This window comes from Varanus komodoensis, unplaced genomic scaffold (assembly GCF_004798865.1).
Source record: "Varanus komodoensis strain SLA01 unplaced genomic scaffold, ASM479886v1 scaffold38, whole genome shotgun sequence".
NCBI lineage: Eukaryota > Metazoa > Chordata > Lepidosauria > Squamata > Varanidae > Varanus > Varanus komodoensis.
In genome coordinates, this window is record NW_025335909.1 from 4795644 (window position 1) to 4809535 (window position 13892).

Here is a 13892-nt window from a genome sequence, read left to right on the forward strand (position 1 = left end):
AGAGGTTTTGAAGAATCTCTCCTGACCAGAGAAGATTATTTTGTGCTTTTCAGCTCTAGTCTCAGTCTGCTGATATGTGTCCATCTCTGCAAACCAGCTTGAATTTAAAGGCAGCAGCTCTCCAAAAGTCACTAGTCCTCAATATAGGAAATTGTACAATATAAGAAGTACTCTGCGGGGAAAGCAAGACACTTGTCTTTCATTTGACTTGATTTCACCGTTTTAGTTGCCTGCCCTATCCTGTGGATTGACAATTGCTCCTGCATTTTTACTCTCTTGCCTTCTTTGCTTCTTCCGAAATACTCACAATCTCAGAAGTGAATTCTGAAAAGCAGTGGACATGCGTGGGTGGACTGTGGTCCAAGCTGGGCCATTGCTTCAGCCGCAGCAACAACATGGGCACCTGAGGTGGCCCTTACATTGTCACGTCGCGCGATGGATGCCTCCCTAGCAAAGCAAGAGATCTCCGCTTCCAGCTAGCTTAAAACATCTCAGGTTTTAAGGGTGAAGAAAGAAGGTTGTAGATTTCTAACCCCTTTCCCAACCCTACGCACCTGCACCTGGTAGAAAAAGGCCAGACTTTACCTAACATACTAACGTTACAGCTGTTAATAAATGCATGCTATTGTTCTTGTTTTAAATCAAATCTCTGGTCCTCAAGGATGGAAAAATATGTTTGAAAATGTCACATCAGTGTCTGTGGAAAGCTCAGCCACTGGAGAAGAGTCTGACGTTGATTTCTAGGGATTTGGGTTTGGGTGAGGCTTAGCCTCTCCCCATGACTAGAAGAAATTATGTAAATCATCAAATACATTCAGTGAAAATCAGAGACCTCACATAACTTGGCCTGAGTTAACAGGAAGCAGATGCTGGCCCTCTCTAGCAGTCAAAGGACCAATGGCAAACTCCTTCCTCCGAGGAAGGACCTCTTGGCAAAGGGAAAATCAGCCGACAACATCCAGCAGTCAGAGGAGAGCTGGCTGCAACTTCTCCTTCTTTGTGGAAAGAAAGCTTGGCCCCAGCAGCCGGTTGCCCTGAAAATGCGGAGCTAGAGGGGAGCAAGGCACTTCTAAATCAGGAAAAGGTAGAAATCCATCCTGCAAAGAAAGGGCAAAAGAGGCCATGCTGGCTTCCCATTTGTCTGTACAAATAGGCATTCAAGAATGATCTCGACTTAGAATGTAATACGGGTATGTCTCCCCATAGCGCCAACGAGAGGAAGTGGACAGCCTCAGTGCCTGTCTGATGTCCAGGTGACCTAGACTTCAGCTAGAGGACAGCTTCAAGTAGAAGCCACCTCGGATAGCCATCCTTCCAGCAGAGGCCTGTCCTCTGCAAAAGAGGACATGTGGCCACCCACACCTGATGGCGCCATCTGTCAGTCAAAGGATGTAGGGCTTGGCTTGGCTTTGAGGCAAGGTTTCCACGGAGCACAGTGCTTGGATTCTCTGGGTCCCCTTTCAAACAGGAATGAAGGCAGAGCCCCAGAACAGCAGGTTATATGTATCGAAGGGGATGATGAAGAAGAAAACTAGATCAGCTGCAACTGCTAAACCTGAGCTAAAAGGTGGCTGCCACCTATCTGAGGATCTCAAGGACTTGGCCTGCTTTCTGCAGATTTATCCACAAAGGCAGCACGTCTGCCAAACTGGTTGGACGCGGCACTAAATCACAAAATGCACACACAGAAACATCCGGGCTGGGCTGGTGACATTAAAGGCTGGAACTGCCACATCGCTTCGGGCCAAGATCATCTGACGTGAAAAGCAACTCCGGTTTTGCAATCCCTCAGTGTCATGTGAGAAAGGGGCTGCTTTTTTCAGCACGAATCCTCATGTTCTCGCACCCCACAGATGGGCCAAAACTCAGATCCATTGGGCATCAGAGGGTCTAAACCAGATGCAACAGCAGAAGAACTGGGTATTAAGCATAGATCTGCCCCAACCAAATAAGAAGTGAGGAATCCCATTTGCGGGCAGGTGCCTCTGGGGCTAGAACTGGCCACCTTCCACCCCATGGGAGCTGCCCCCATGGCCACCTTCCACCCCATGGGAGCATGAGGCTTAGGTTTGTGCAGGGATGCTCTGCTAGGGCTAGAGAAGCCTTCCCGCTTGGCTTGGAATATCTCCTGGACCACTGCGGCCTCCTGGATCCACAGTGTCCTTAGATCTGATCCCAGAAACGGGGCAGTGTGTAGCTTCACATGAAATACAAATAGAATTGCAAAGGGGATTCCAACCATACCGAGAAGCCTGACTTCATGATGCTATCTGGATACATGTGACTGTTTGACTCGCTCTTGTCAAACAGAGCACAAAACATGCACAGCTTGGATTCATACTGGGACTGTGGTACTTCAGGGGAAAGGCTCCCACCTCCCCACAAAAGACAGATTCACTGAGGTAGGCAGTTCTTGGAGATGTCTTGCCCAGGGCGCTTGAAAACCTGCAGCTCTGTAGGCAGAACAATAATAGACAGACCCACCAAATGAAGATCTGAGGGCATGAGCACAGAATCTTTGCAGAACCCTACCAAGATTCCTCCCAAGCAAGTGGATCCAGCCCTGCCTCCCAGATTACCCCCGAAGGCCCTACCAGACTCATTTTTGTTTGCCTGAACGAGCATCACACAGAACCCGAAAGGATGCTCCCGGTGTCCCCTAGGCTTGCAGATCTGAGAGAGAAAAGGAGCCATTTCGCCTCCGTTCTTCTTTGTCATTCCAGAGGAACATAATCTGGCACGCAACCTCAAGAAATTAAACTCCCGACAAGAAGATGCTTGCTGACTCAAGGAGTTTAATAGAAGATAATGTTGGTGGCCTACTTTCTTTCTCCGGGAAAGGGTTCCCGTACAGAAGGCTCGAAAATTTCACCCAGGGAAAAAAAAGCCATTGCATTTTTCATTCCTCCTCAAAGTACTGAGCACTTGGGCAGAGCTGTACAGAGTACGTGACATTTTTAGGGAGGGAAACCTACATCTCTTGCACCCGCAAATCTGCACTGTGTGTGAAACTGCAAGGCAGACAGAAGGAGGAGATGGTAATTGCCTTCTTAATTAATAGCTTGACCGTGCAATTGGCTAATTTGTGCACCTAAGTGTACCCTTTTGAACCTAGCTGCACCTGCTTTGGAGTCTGCCCGGTGCCCGATATTTTCACTCGGAAACTACGGTCGGAGACTTAGGCAACGGAGAGTGTGGGAGAAGGGTGTGGGAGCTCGGAGGTTTCTCCACATCCTTGCCTGAGCTGTGTTTTGCGCCTGTGTCACAAGCCGCATGACCTCATTAAGTTCCAGGGAGGAGAAGCTTCTCCACTCCAACACCCCTCTGTTGGCTAAAAGAATACCACTGAATCCCAGTGGAAATGGAAGACCCCATATGCACGCACACATGCGCCCTCGATTTGTCTGGGCTTCACCTCCTGCTTGCCTTGCATTTGGCCGGCGCAATCGGGTGCAGTGAAAGGCGCACTATGAAGTCGCGTCGTCATCAAAGTGCAGGCGGCCGCTTTTGTAAGTGTTGGCTGGTATAGTGAGGCAAGCAGGTCAAGCAGACTGTTCTAACGTCACTTTGAAGAAAACCAGGAAAGGCGGTGACTTTTTTCAGCAAAGAAGTCCAGTGCACTCCAGTGGGAACAGCGGTTTGTTCCTGGGATTGGCCAAATTCTTGCTCAGCAGAGGCCTAAATTTTTGATGACTTCTTTGAGATTAGGTAACTAGGCTGCCTCTTAGGGTCATCGTTTTCACCAGGCAGCATAAAATGAGAGGAGGCAGCTGCAATGCACTGGGATACTCCAGTCACGTCAGAATGACTGGCAAGGAACGCTTTGTAAAGAAAAGCTGATGGCCACAAAGGGCCCCAAGGCTTGTTCGAAGACCTGTACTGAATAGGGGAGGGGCTGTGACTTGGTGGTAGAGCAACTGCTTTGAGAGTGGAAGGCCCAAGGTTCAATGCCTGACTTCTCGAGGAAGGCTGGGAAAAAAAGCCGCCGAAACTGTGGGAGCTACTACTGCCTGCCAAGGCCCAAATGGTGCAAGGACTTGGGACCTTTCATGGTTTAATAAAAAGGATTGCACAACTGTGGGGCCACCCCTAAGAAGAACCTATGTTGTGTGTCTGTATTTGGTGGCTCTAAAGATTATCTTAATAAATGGGAAGGATCATGGGGAAAGGAAAGCCCTTTAGATGACTTGGCCCCAGAGCACTTTGGTCTCTAAAGACTAAAAGGTGGTTTGAAACGCCGTCAAAGGAGCTACTGGTTAGAGTTTTGTGAATCGGTCTGTATTCTACAGGCCTAACCACAAGAGTAGCAAATGTGCCAAACCCAGTGCCAGCTCTTCCATGTAGGCCTGGGCATCTCTCTGAAACTTTGGAGTTTTCCATTGCCAGTCATTTAGACCCGTCTGAATCAGACGGGCCTGATTTAATATGAGCTGGTGTATTATGGTCCTAAGTACTGTGGTCAGAAATCCGATGTAAAAGCCAGATTCAGCCTCACTGAGCCTGTGACTCATCATTTTCACAGGAACCTGTAAACTCCACTTGGATGATTCAGCAGATTCTATCTGGCTATATCCGTGGATCAGCAGATGCTGCCAGGCTCTTCCCTTAATGGTTTTGGGAAAGGACTGGAGAATCAGCAACACTAAAAGTCGCCAAGGTTCTCTGAGCTCCACCTTTGCAGCTTGGCTCCTTCGCTCCCATTTCCAGCCGCCACCTGTTCTTCCTTTGCTTCGAACGGGGAAACTGTTCCTTTTGAACCTCTATTTGTAAGATTGCGTCCTGAAGTGAGAATAAGGCGCGAAAATGCGTGCTTGTTTATTCTGGGAAACCTGCATGTTAAAGTGCACGTCTTTTCTGGGGAACCCGTGGTTTTATTGTTGTGTTTTACATGTGATCACAAGCTCAGGCATCCACAGGAGATGGCAACCCGCATGTGTCCACCAGCCACCGAAGGTTCAGAAAGGTCTGACTGAAGAGCACCTCTGAATCATGAACTGCCACTTTGCTGCCCAAGAGGCATCAGATCTGCCCAGGCTCTGTCCTGTAACGCACCACGTTCTACCCTGGCCCCAGTCCTGACCTGACATGTTCCCACCCACCTTTAACCTTCCATCTTCATGCCCTACCTGTCTGGTCTCATCGTGAAGACGGAGCCACATCTCCCCAGCTTGTGGGCTGTAAGAGAATGACTAGGATGATGTGGGAAATGATGCAGTTCAATATTTCCCATGCTGAGCACCAAGTCCTCCTCTGCAGAAGAAGCTGGTCCGTTGCCTCTCTGAAAGAGCCCAAAGAACTCCTGCAGAGGAAGGTATTCGTTGCATCTCTGGAAGAGCCAGAGCTCACTTGCTGAGAAAGGTGCCTGTTGCATCTCTGGGTAACTCGTCGTGAGCAGAGCTGGCTAGAGCCGGCCGGGGGTCAGACTAGATGGCCCGGGAGACCCCTTCTGACTCGCTCTGTTTCTATGCCTTACTGTCTCTTCCTTGCTGCCTTCTAGGCTGCCTCTGCCAAGGTGGGGAAACGGGTCCAGTGGTGACTGGCCCATTCCATCTGTTCCAGTTGCCCGCGGGGTTGGTCCCCAGCTGAGTGCCTGCTCTTGGCTCCCCCCCCCCTTCCAATCATAGATGCTTCTTTTTTTCTCCCTGGGTAACAGAATGAAGTTTTGCCTCGAGGAAGAGAGAAGAAGGCGTGCTTCCAAAATTTGGGGGAAATAGATTGGAAAAATGACCGTGAGGCACGGCAAGGCCTACCAGAACCCCTGGCTCTCCTCGTGTGTGTGTGTGTGTGTGTGTGTGGGCGCGCGCGTGCGTGCGTTTCCTTTTGTGGAGGAGCCTGATCTTCCCATTGCCTGGCCTCTTTCCTCCCCCATTGAGAACAGAAGGGACCAAGCATTTCAAAAGGCATCGCCTTGTTCCCCAAAGCTAAGGATCTTTTTGTGATGCAAATGAAATTAACTCGGGCCCCTTGTCCGGTCTGTTTCTTTTTCTTTTCCCAGGTTACAAGTTTACCTCTCTTGTGTCGAGAGGGAAACGCGGAGCGCGAATGCACGGCCGGCCGGCGCTCCTGCGGCGGGGGCAGCGCGGCGTGCCGAGGCCGGGGCGCCCGCCGGGGGCGCAGAGGCGCGCATGGCGGGCGCGGGGGCGGGCGAGCCGCAACAGGCGCTTCGCCCTCGGTGCCCTCGAGGGCGCCCACTCCCGCGAGGGGCACAGCCGCCGGTTCGGCCTCTTGCGCCTCGCCTCTCGGGGAGGGGCCGGGCTGCCTGGGTGCCCGAGAGAACAGGGCTCCTTGTCAGGAGAGCGGCCGTGCGGCGTCTTCCGGCGGCCCTCTGCTTGAAGGCCTGCGCTGTCTCCTGTCCAGAGGGAAGGAGCCCATCTGGACAGTTTTCCATCTGTGGCGTTCGTTTTATTCTATGCGGTTGCTGTAAGGCGTCCCGAGACGTTTGCAGGGGACGGGTTAGAAAAGCTTTTAATACACAGATAGATAAGGTTTCATCTGCAGCCGCTCCAGGCCGCACAGGGCGGAGAGGGGCACTCGGCAAAGTCTTCCCCAGGGCGATGCACTGCACTTGCTTTTCAGCCATAATAATTACTTCTGAATTTCCACCTCTCTTTATTGATCGGCCTATGAAATGGTATGCAAATTGGCATGCTCTGGGCAGGGGGGAGCTGATGCACCCCTCTGTTTTGGTGCTTCTGAATGGTCGCCCGCTTCTTGGTTGCACCCAGAGTGTTTGGATCTGTTGTTTTGCTGGGGTGGCCTGATGCTGGGCCTGGGTCAGAGATTATTTATTTACTTATTGGATTGATATCCCGCCTTCCTCCCTCCAGCAAGGAAGACAAGGCAGCTTACAGCCTTCTCTCCATTCCCCCACAACAACCCTGTGAGGGAGGCTAGGCTGAACGTCTGTGACTCGCCCAAAGTGACCCAGAGAGTTGCAAGGCTAAGTGGGGACTAGAAGCTGGATCTCCCAGGTCCCGGTCCAGCACTCTGGGCACTGCACCATGCTACCCCTCTGGCAAGGGCCCGGGCCTCCGAGGGGCCCATGGCTGAGCCTGCCACTGGCTCCTTCCTCCCCAGACGTCACCTGGACGCAGAGGCCCAGCTGCCTTCAGCACCACAGGCAGCCGCTCACACAGCCCGATTTGTTTATCCCAGCCACGTGGTGCCCGCGGTGGGCACGGGGCTGCCTCTCGCCCTGGCACCCTAAGAGGCGGTGTGCCTTTCACTGCCATGCCAGGTGGCGTTCTGGTGGTGGCAGGGTAGGGGCCCAGGGCAGAAGCAGTCCTGGTGCAGGGGGGAGCCCTGGGCACAGCCACGCCAAGAGCCCCCCGTTTCTGCTGCGGGTGCCCCTGGGGGTCCCTCTCCACCAGCACAGCTATTCTGAGCTTCACCAGAGTTGTCCATGGTGCTGGCCTCCAACTCCAAGGGCATTCCCTCCACGGAGAGCTCCCATGATGCTCAGCAGAGGCCCTTCCACAGAATTCTGCGGCTGAAGGCCCAGGAGGCCTGCTAAATACGGGGAGGCGAGGCTCTCTCCACCTTTGCCACTTCCCTGCTCAAAAAATTAATCAACCAAGGAATGAATGCATTAACTTCCAACTGTTGCATTTCTGCCGGCCACGCCATTGTTCCCGGGGCCCCGCGAGACAAGCGGCGGCAGCGGCTGACCCTCCGTCCAGGCCGTCACACGGTGTCCTGTAAACACATGCCTTCCATGCTCCAGAAGCTTTGATCCGCCAAGGGCCTAATCCAGCGGGCTCTGGGCCTGCAGAGCTCCCAGCCACAATGCGATCTGTGCCTACACTCACTTTAGGATTACAAAAGGAGGGCAAAATTTGCATTTTAAAAGCAACCTGTAGAACAAAGGACTTATACATAGCTGGGAGAACAGAGTGGCAAAGAAGATGAGGGGGGGTCTTTTTCTTTCCACCAGGGAGGTCAAAAAAGGGGGCAGCGAAAGCAAAACAAATTCAGAACAGCCTCCCCTGATTGGGTGCCCTCCAGCTGTGTCGCACTGCAACCCCCATCATTCACAGTCAGGATGTTGGGAGCAGTAGTCCAGTGCAGCGGTGGGGGAGGGCAGTTGGGAAATCTGGCCTGCATCCACCAGGCTCAGATGAGGAACTGCTAGACTGGAGGGATGATTTTCTGCCTCGGTGCAAGTGCAGGTCCATTGTTGGGTATGCGGTAGGGTTGCATTTTCCTGCCATGTTTCTGCCCTTACTGTTCCATCCCCTGGACCCCAAATCCAAGCAGGGCTGATCCCTTGGAGGAGAAGGCCCAGGTAAGGACAGGTGAGAATTCTGCAGGCTCACCTCAGGCATTGTTTGATGGCTTGCTGGAGGAGAGGTATGAAAAACAGGACAGGCATCCCTTGCCTGCAGGCATGTGATCCAAACAGGGCGGAAAACCAAAAATAAAAGGGAGACGGGGGAATGTAGGTCTGTGGGGAACGCCAGCTAGCAGGACAGGTGGAATGGCACCTCGTCCCCACGTATTTTCTCCCCCCGCTGCAATCCTGTTGGAAAGGCTGTTTGAACTATGACTCCCATCATCCCAGACAACCCAGCATGCTTGGGGATGGTGGGAGTTGTAATCCAGCAAAGAGGCACCCAGGCAGGTTAGGCAGAAGGCAGGCTTCCAATTCCCAGCATGCCATGGGCCTTCTGGGGGCCTCACCTGGCCTAGGATTGTACCCTCCATTAACCTGCTTAGGGCAACCTCCCCAGAGACGCTTCTCCCTCAAGGGACGACTGGCCACGTCATCCTGAGGTACGCCTCCCACGTACCTCCTCAGCCCTCCCTGCCACGTGCTTCCACCGGATCTGCATTTTTCAAAGCAGCTCTGACAAGGGTAACGAAAGCCAGCCAGCCAGCCAGCCAGCCAGCTCCCGGAGAGGCTCGGCAAGGGAGACGGTGCAGAACCCGGAGGCAGAAGGAGCGGAAAGTACAAACAGGTGCTGGTCTCCCTTCGGGCTTTCTCCAGACGCAAACGGGCGGGCTTGGCATGTGGGATAAAAGGCGGCCTCCACGAGGGAGGACCCACCCTCGGCCAGCCACGCAGAGGGAGTGCAGGCTGATTCAGCAACTGCTGCTCCTCATCTGTTGGGCTGTCTGTCAAACAGAGGGTGGAGAACCAAAACAAGGCTTAGAAATTGCGCATGCCACCGTTTCTTCTCCTTTAAAATGCCACACACACACACACACACACACACACACACACACACACACACACACACTTTGCCACTGCCTCCAAGTTTTCCCAGCGATCAAGACCCTTCTTGTTGCTCTTCTTTTTCTTTCTTTTTTCCCTGGAATGGCCCAACTGAGGTCCAGGCTGGGCTTCTTTTCCTCACCTCCGTGATCCATCCCTACAAACACCTGTGTGATGCTGCCCTTAGACAGCACTTGGGCAAACGCCACCCATTAGAAAGGGTCCAGAGGAGGGCAGCAAAAATGACCCAGGGTTTGGAAGCACTGCCCTGGGAGGAGAGACTGAGGGAACTGGGCATGTTCAGCCTTGAGAAGGGAAGACTGAAGTACCTCAACAGCTGTCCCAAAGAGGAAGGTCAAGATCTCTTCTGGCTGATGTCCGAGTGTAGGACACAGAATAATCAGCTCAAGTTGTGACAACCCAGATTCAGGCTGGACATCCGGAAAAGCTTCCTCACTGTCAGAGCAGTAGGACAGTGGAACCAGCTGCCTGGAGGGGTGGGGGGCTCTCCCACACTGGAGGCATTCCAAAGAAACTGGACACCCTCTGAGGGGGATGGTGCAACTTGGCGTCCTGCAGCAGCAGGGGGGGGGGGACCCCATGGCCTTCAGGGCCCCTTCCAGCTCCACTGTTCTAGGATCCTATGACTGATTCCCTGGACGAACAGTGGTACAGCCCAGCTAGCTCAGGATCCCACCCCTCTTTCCGTTTCATGGGGAATGTGGTGCCACGACCAGTTACAGATGCGAAGTCTCGGTGGAGACGGGAACCGCAGCCCCTGCCCTGCCGCTGCTTCTTTCATCGTTTTACAAAGAGAGAAGCACTGTGTTAGGAAAAGGCAGCATTGAAAGGGCGCATTCATTCACTAATTCATCTCCAACATGACAAACTTAACCCTCTGCAGATTTTGAAGAGCGTTATCCCAGGATCAGCTTGATAATCCCCTTGCTTTGTAAACACGATACCGCGCTACGGCACTGGATAACTAGCTGTGTACTAGCTTACTTTTATTTCAGTTCTTTCCATGGCCAAGAAGAATAGACGGAGGAATGGGAAAGTTCAGCTATTTGGCGGGGGGTGGGGGGAGGCAGGGGCAGAGGAGCTTCTTTTGCATCTCATAGACACTCGGAAAATATTTTCTTTTTTCTTTCCATCTGGATTCGCACAAACACCTTTCCCCATCCCAGTATGATTTGTTTTCTCTCTCTCTCCAAAGGCACCCTTTATGGCAGCCTTCCCTCTTCAGAAACCCTCCAGATGTTGAGGACTACCCACCCCATTATCCCCAGCCAGCTCAGGGAGGGCCGCTTCGGAGAGCTCCCTCCACACAGAATCCTGGGAACATTCCACACTGTATTTAGATCACTTTCAGGATCATTTCCTTATCTCAAACCAACTTAGGGCCCGTTAGGAATATGAACACTACAATCATATCAAAGATAACAAGAAAGAAACCGCCTTCCCCACCACAGCCTAAGGGGACGTGCAATACGCAGAGCGTGTGCTTCCTGTGCAGAAACTCTCTGGTTCAGTCTAGGTTCCTTCCAGGATCTCAGGGAGCAGAGCTGAGGGACACCACTCCTTGTGGGAAGTCTACTGTGTGTGCTGGAACTGACACCAAAATATAAAAGGGTTGCATCAGAACGTCCCACATTGCTTCAGGACCCCTCGCTGCTGCTCGGGGCAGGGGCCTCCACGCCTTGAGGACACTTCCCTCTCCAAGGAGGTGGGGCAACATTTGGCTTGTGTTCCTGGGCAGCTGTGCAGATGTGGGACCAACCAGAGGAGAAGAGGACAACAGATCAGGCAGTGGAGGGAGGAGTCCCCCTGTCCAGATCTGCTGTTGAATAGCGCAAGTGCAAACTTCAGTTTGTGGCACTCCCCTCCCACCAGACGCACAAGAGGGACCACTACAGTAAATGCCAAGGTCACAGTTCTTGGGGAAAATGTTCCATTCGTGCATGATTTACATCAAGAGGATCATCTTTCCTGCCCATCATCGGCCGAAGAGGCCAGCCCTTTGGCCAGCCAGTCTGGCTGTGGATACAGCAGTCACCAGAGCATGCCTTAGGGGCAGTGGAAGCGGCCGTGAACAGAGTCAGACCTTGGTGCAGCTAGTCCAGGACTGTCCACACTGACTGGCAGCAGCACTCGGGGGTTTCAGGCAGGGGTTGCTTGTGCCCTTCCAGAGGATGCCGGGATCAAACCCTGGGGTCCCTGCAGGCCAGAGCGGCCCTCCATCACCGAGTGACCACCTTCTCCTTAGCACACCTTTCAGCCGTCGCAACTCTCACACGGATCATTTGCAAATCAACAGTTCAGATTTCACGCAAGAACCCTATAATTGTTTATACCTTTCTTCGCTTGGATTTAATGGGGCTCTTAAGAAAAATGATGGGAAAAAAAAACATTTGCATCTGTTGTATGACAGAAAACACGAGCCCACCATTGACATGTTGTTGTTCTGTACCATCAAGTCATCTCCAACTTGCGGCGATCCCACGAACGAAAGCCCTCCAATGTCCTATCCAGGACAGCCCTGCTCAGCTCTTCTAAATTCAAGAGTGGGGCTTCCATTAAGGAGTCAACCATCATGTATTTGACCTTGCTAACCTTAAGCCTAACACTAACCATCCTTATCAGCCCTCCTTATTGTCCTCACGGATCGATCGGATCGGCCAGAATTGACAAGCTTCCCCCATTCAGGACAAAAAGAACTTGAGATGTGGTCATGATGATGATGATGATGATGATGCAGCAGCAAGGAAGCATTGTTCAGCACGTGCCAGGACAATGCAGAGCACACCCAGAGCATAGGTTGTGCATGCAGAGGGTCAGGGGTTCAGGTGGTGGCACCTCCATTTAGAAGACTTCCTTGGGCAAGTGCCCTTATGTGGAGGACGTCTTCCCTAGCAGGTTCTCCACTCGAGGTGAAAAGTCTCGGCTTAGATGAACCAATAGTCGGACCTGGTGAAAGACAATTGCCAATGTGATGTTTGGATTCATGCTAGAGAAAGAAATGGGGTCATCCCTTTCCAAGCATTTGGCAAAAGGGTACAAAGGAGGGGTCTGAATGAGAGGGGCACAGTGGCTTGTGATGTTGCGCCAGATTGTGGGTGTGCACGATCACTGGAACAGAAACCTAACAGGTCAGGTCAGTAGCTCTGTTGCTCGCCCTTAGCGCAGTTTAGGTATGTATATATGTATTTAATTTTTATACTGCCCGTAACCGAGGCTCTCTGTTCTTCCTCTTGACGTTGGACTCGGACTGGCTGGCTTAAAGCATGGCTGAGCAGAACGTAGGTCTCCAGATGTGCTGGACCTCAACTCTCAGTGGTCAGGGACGTCAGGAACTGAAGTCCAAAACATCTGGCCGTCTCCTTTCCGCCCAGGCCTTGCTTCCTTCACATACTGCAGCCTTCCCAAACCCCCATACCGCTTACCCCACATGGCCGGTGGACAGGCTGATCAAGGTTTATGGGGGATGTCGTCCCGCACAGCCAGCTTCCAGAAGGCTGCCCATTGGAATGCATGGCCAGCCTAGAGTGCGGCTCCTGAGTACAAGAGCTCACCTTTAAGATGGTCTCTCGGCCTACTCAGGAGCTCCTTCTCAACAAGGCTGCCCAGGAAATTCACAGACAGTTGCTGCAGAGCTCCCTGTATGCTGCAGAGGATTCTAGGACGTACATCGCCTTACTTTAGGTGGGATGCTAGCCAGCCCTGCAGGGCCTTGCTGTTGTTGCCCCAGAAGAGTCGAGAAAGCATGGCCTGGGACAGCTGGGCACCTACCTCTTACAGGGGGTAGGTGGGTTTGCCCCACATGAGCTTGATGGCACTGTTGCCAGTGAAAGCCGACTTCGGCAGGCCCGCTCTTTAGAATCAACAACAGTCTCGGAGGCCATGCAGTCAGTCCACCTCTGCTGATCACTGCAAAGAGCTTGTGATGACACCACGGCCATCTAGCTGCTGTTCAAACACCTCCAGGGAAGAAGAGCCCACCACCTTCAGCGACACATCTCCCACCACCATCTCACGAAGGATTTCTAGCCATTTCCCCGACTCATCACATTTAGCCCTGAAGATCAGTGGCCTGGAGTACCTGTGTCCTTCACCTGAGACTGAACTCTGCAGGGAAAGAGGGGTAGTGAAAGGTGAGGTTGGCCACCATTAGTTATAGGATCTCCCAACAAAGACCTGGGCAACCTGTAGGGGACCCAGAACGTAATCAACCACAATGCAAACTAGCGTTTCTTTTGTTTTCCAATTCAGTTCTTGGTCATTTACAACCTGCACTGATGTCCACCCATCCACACGACCTCGCTCCTCACAGGTCTTACACTGAGATGTCTGAGGGAAGATGGGATGAGGTGGGGAAGTCACTGTGCATTCTGGAAAGAAAAGGAGTTATCCCAAGCAACTAAGACATGACTCCACCTGGTCACTAAAGGATCCCTGAGCATATTCCATGAGGGTTGAAAGAGAGATTTAGTAGCTGCTAACAGCCTCATTATGGTTTGGTTAAGAACACCTTGCCATTATCATCAAACTGAAGGCAACACTGCATTATCATTCTTATTATTTAATAAAATAGCACGGCATGAAAAATAACTCTCTCTCTCTCTCTCTCTCTCTCTCTCTCTCTCTCTCTCTCTCTCACACACACACACACACACACGCA